Below are 6,000 nucleotides of genomic sequence, written 5' to 3' on the forward strand. Positions count from 1 at the left end.
AGCTCTTGGCCTGTATCTGCATGATTTTATGCGTTGTGCTGCTGCCACATGATTGGCTGATTTTATAACTGTGTCTGAGCAGGTGTACAGATGTTCCTATTAAAGTGGACAGTAGGTGTATGTGACATTAAAAAAATGGTAACGATTCAACTTCAGGTACAAACTATTGAGAAATGCTGGAATGTTCCAAGAATACAAATTTAGGTTTATTGATTTTCATGGGCAATTGTACCAGAAATTGTGATTCATTACATTGGCAAACTAACATGGGAAGTACTGGAATCTCTTACTGGAAAATCTGCATTCCCTGCTAAGCATCATTTCTTATACAATGAAATATTAAAATACTCCAGGCTAAAGTTCAAACTTAGATTTTGACGTTTAATTCAGTATGTCATAACCAGTTGTGTAATGAAAATACTTCTATAGTGTTTGAATTGAGTCAAGGGCACTCCTTCCAGCTTGTCCATACAGAGCCAGGCCTCATCCCGGCACATGCCTGTACAGATTCAATGGCTTTTAGAACCAAAGGATGAGATGTCACACTGCTTGTTATAGCCTAACAGCAGTGGAGCCACAACAGTCCCTAAGACCAGGCCTAATGAAAACATTTGGCCTTCTGAGTGAAAGATCTATTACAACCCTAAGCTGTGAGGGTTGTTTCTACGTGGCTGTAATGATGTGAAATGATGGCTTGACACATCAAGGCACTAAACACAGGTCTGAGAGACTGACCTGATAGTAGTCCTGACAGGAGTGGCACCAGCTCATTACAGATGTTTACATGACCCCAAACACACATTCTCTGCTTTTAGAGCAGGAAAAACCAGGAACACAGATTTTAGACAAAAGAAAACAAAAGTACAGTACAGTACATTATCAGGATATAGGTTTCAGGTCATTGCATTATTACATTGTTTTCTAACTACATTATACTATAAGTTTTGACATTTCTCTGTTGGAACAATTAATTTATCATAATCTGTCCACTCAGAAGAGTAGAAGTAGCTGACGTCCATCTAGTCAGTACAGCACAGAGATTATAAGACTTCCAGAAAGTAAAATAAAAAGTCCAGAAATTTCCAGATTATTATGCAGTTGTTTACATAGTGTTGTTCTTATATATAGCTTTTAAGCTTCAATAAAATTGTTTAGTTAGATAATAATAGTATTCCACTCTAGTCAATGAGAATTTGTCTACTGGTGTACGTGAATCGTATTTTGACTGGCTTCAACTGTTCTACAAATGGCTTCTCAAGGGGAAAAATGCTTTCTAAAGGAGTTCAACTTGGAAACCTCTTTGAAATTAGTTTTATATAGAACCTTTAATGGTTTTACTAGGGAGGAAATAGCAAAGAGCCCATTAGGCTCCTTGCGTTAACAGCATCTGTAGTTTTTTTTTTTTTTTTTTTTTTTTTTGTATGTATTAATTGGGCTCCAAAAACAAATAATTCCAGTGAGCTACAAAACTTTGTGCCTCCATCCCTGCTTCTATGCATCTCTTGATAACAGCAGTCACAGGAACAGCACACACTCACACACACACACACATGCACACACACACACACACACACACACACACACACACACACACACACACACCTGGTGTGTCTGTTTGCGCCACTGTCCTGTGTACCTGTTTGTGTGACAAAGGTGTTAGGGTGAGAGCATTGCATGCAGATGTTTGACTAAAACTGTGGCATAAGGCAGCTGTTATAAATAAATTTCCAAATGTAAGTTATGTTGATATATAGGAGGGTGAAAAGGCAGGGATTAGACATTTTTTGGGGGTTATTGTACAGCTGCATAAGACGGAAACTATTCACTAAACCACATGAAACATTATGGGATCCACTCTGTAGTCAGACCGTTTGTCTACTCATGATGTAAAGAATTGTGTTTTATTGTGTTTTGGGTAAATAAGGCTTTTCATTTTGATAGCTGACTTCAACTGAAGTGCCATTTTGGCTTACAATAGCAATGTACATACCGACGCACAAAGACCTAAATGATTCTAAGAAGAACATAGCTTTTTTAGCTGGATAAAACAGTGGCTTTCTTTCAAAATCATGATAGGCTAGGTTCAGTATGTTGAACTTGACGGCAAAGAAAGAACATTATGTTCCTCATACCAGACATGGACATGCTTTGCAATTATAATAGATTTGTTTTTACATTTTATTTATGGGACTTTGATGTGCAGTATATTTCATTCTGATACTCTGTTTTTCTCTTCATGGTTAGAAGCTGAGTTTTATGTGTGGGTGGGAGCGCTTCAATAGAACTGAACCTCAAGGCCAGAGTCCTTGAAGAAGCCATATTGTCTCACATGCAAAGTTATGAAGAAAAACATTGCAAATCAGTCTTGAATTCATGAGGTGGCTGCGTAACTCCAGGCCATTGTTGATACTGAGATTTACTACCGAGCTTCTGCAGTGGCAGATTCTGTCAGAAATTCAATCTTAAGATGTATAGCCATATGTATTACAGGAATAGAGTCTAAGGAACAGTCCTTAGAGGAGTCATACAGTAGTGTTATTTTAATAGCTTGCTTCAAATGGCTCAGATTTTCATTGCAGTAGACAAGTACAAGATAAGTACACTCAGTAGATAAGTACACTCATACACTTTGAAGGTTGTCTGCCGTGAATCTGTTACTGTTGCTTTGTATGTCCTCATGTATGCCACGCGGAAAGAAGATTCTAATAGATTCAGCATGGCCAACAGATTTATTATGCTGCCCTGGTACAATTTGGATTTCCTGTTCTGTTTGTTAATTATAAGTTAATTTCTGGCTCTTGGCAATGTTTGCATGTCTTGAACTATAGATCAGGTAGTATTAAAAGTACAACAGGCCCTAAGTAGTATTTTAAGTCTGTCGTGCTCAGGGGCACTAACACAAGTAATAATCAGCTTTTATTCCTCTTGACGTTTGTCATTAGGAATGCAGGTTGGAGTGCCTTAATGGATGACCTTATTTTGCCTCAGCCTCTGGATGAACTCCATTTAAGGTTGACGGTGCTCTGTAATTTGAGGAAGCCTCTCATCATGCTCTGTCTCTACCTGACCTGAGGGGATGAACGATTCATTCTGTGATCAACACCAGCAAGAAGTTATTTTTTGTGTGTGTGTTTTTTAGGCTTCAAATAGACATTGTATTTCAGTCCACCATAATACATTTCATATGCAATCCTTTTGACCAATATGGTAGCTTTATATTCTGCTCTTTATCAGGTTTGGACTAGGGAAGGCGGAAATGCAAGGACTCAGGTGCCATTGGGGGTTCTGTCCTACAGCAACAGCCACATAAAATGGCACAATAGCTTTTGCCTTCAACCAACGTCAAGGTGATTTGCAACAGGGAAACAGAAGATATGTTGAATATGATTACAGCATGCTAACCTGGGGGAAAAAAAAACAGCAGCAATCGTACATAATAGGAAAAGTTGGAATTGTGTTCAAGTCTGAGTGTGCATGCACTTGCGAAAAGGAAAACTGGACTTATTTATGAAATAGCTTTGTGAATCCAGAGCAATCCATCAAATGAGGCTTCAATTAATCAAACATAATTCCACCTGAATTTCATGGAAGAATTCAGGTAATTAATGCAATCAACCATAATTGCCAGAGTCAGAGTTACAATGTGATTGCCAGGCACTCATCGTAATACTCATTTCATGCCAAATTCTGATTAAGCTGAAATGTTGATTATTTTGAAATAATATTATTGTACTGTAGCAAAAGTAGACGGTGAGTCATATGCAAGGCTGAACTGAAAGTTCATTGTTCCATCTGGTTCCTCACTCCTTTCCTCTCTGCTGGTCAGGATAAGCATTCAGCATATATGATAAGTGACAGGCAGAAAATACTTTTAATAATTCTGTCCTTAACATGTCTTTGCTACAAAGCTTTTCCCCTCCTTTTTCATGTTTATAGCTCTTAAGTGCCTTTCAGATTTTGATGCATGCTTTGAATCTGGTGGTTTTATAAAGCCATTTATTCCTGAATCTGTCAGAGATGAATCCTCCCACCACACGAGAGGAGTATTTCATGACATAAAACAGATCAGAAATGATTATTGCCTTATTTCAGATGTAACCTTCAATACTGTAACACTTCTCAAATATGTAATGGCCATATGGTTATTCATATAGCATTATTCTACAGTAAATTGACAGATCACTCTTAGAATAACTGACATTTTATATTTTTTCAGTCTTGACTGAACTGTCATACTCAGTTGCTTTTCCCATGTTGGGTAAAAATGAGACATTAAACAACTAAGACCAAACTGTCCAGACATATGCGTGCCTGATAATGAAAAAAAATGTTTATGCACGACCCTAAAAGGGTACAAAAACATAGACTTTGGAGACACTGCAGAGGTTTTTAGCCAATTTTGCAAAAGCGTCACTGCGAGCGTCATGACATGGATCACATCTGGATTGCTTCACTTCAACTGTTGTGAGTGAAGGAGGGTATGTAGTACAGCCAAAATCTCTAACATGTAAGATATACATACATTTAGCTTGTTGGCAATAGTGACAGAGAAAAATGAGAGACAATAAAGAATAATGCCCATTTAATAAACAGAATAGAAAAAGTACAGAATATCAATTTGTGAATAGAGTACCTTTGTTTTTCTTTTATTGTTATCAATTCTGTTGTCTGGGTAATGATCTTCTGTTTTTGTGGCTATGTACAACATACTTCACTGCCTCAAGCTTGACTCTTTCATTACGTATTCATTCATTGTGAATAGAAATGCAGACTGTATTTAAGTATGTACACAAAACTGTAACTATAACTGCATTAACTGGCCAGAGAAATCCCCACACTTGACTTTTTTATAGCTTAAATAAACAGTATGGTGCTGATTATCAACTAACATAATCTTCTCTTGCTAGAGAACTAATGCTGCATTCAACTTAACACAGAAGTGAGAAGTCTGAACTTGGAATTACAATAAGATAGAAAATTGGGGGGGAAAAACATATATGAATCCATAATAGCCTGTGTTTTGTTAACAACAAGCTAGCCAGCTAACATTAGTGATCATAAATTCATGATGTCTTTACTTTCACAAAACAGCAAACTGTGTGGCCAGTGTTATAGGTTTAACCATCCATCCATTTTCCTACACAGAGTCACAGAGGAGCCTAGAGCCTATCCCAGGGAACTCAGAGAACAAGGCAGGGGACACCCTGGACGGGGTCCCAACCCAACACTATGGACTACAGGAAACTGGAGTACCAGGAGGAAACCCTGAAAGCACAGGGAGAACATGCAAACTCCATGCACACAGGGCGGAGGCAGGATTCGAACTCCCATCCCCAGAGGTGCAAGAGACACGTTAACCACTAATTTAACCACTATTTAACCAGCTAACATTTTTTGATCTATAGTAAATACAAGCATAAACACATTGAAGTTGTGAAATTATATTTTATGACATGATTTTATGACACTATATAACATGATGTCATATGCTGAACTTGGGGCTGAGGACACCTTTCCTACTTTCTGAGTAGTTTTTCCCAGTGGGAAATTCCAAGTTATAAGCTTTCACTGATTCTACGTCAGTTTTGAAGTTGCTGCAAATATTGCACTAAACACCACTGCAATACTGATTTGTGACTACAAAAGTATCATGAATCTATTTTGAAACTGTAGCAAAAGTATGTCACATGCTGTATGTAGTTCTCACTTTTTTAAGTTAAATGCTAAGAAGATCCATATGAATGTTGGAAGGAATTCTCTGATGATTAGAGGCTAATGGTACCCATTAATGAGGTACAGTAACATCCCATTAAGGAACCATGGTTCAGGACCATGGTTCTCTTTGATGTGTCACACAAAACTTCCCTGAAATCCTTCTGAAAACAAACAGGCTGTTTCTCTATATAAGGACGTGCATCATTGCGTGTGTTTGTATGCGTGTGTCTGGGTTTTTTTTTGGCGGGGGATGGGGCATGAATGGTTGGGGACGTTGGGGAGGGG

This window comes from Ictalurus punctatus, chromosome 2 (genome assembly GCF_001660625.3).
Source record: "Ictalurus punctatus breed USDA103 chromosome 2, Coco_2.0, whole genome shotgun sequence".
NCBI classification, from domain to species: Eukaryota; Metazoa; Chordata; class Actinopteri; order Siluriformes; family Ictaluridae; genus Ictalurus; species Ictalurus punctatus.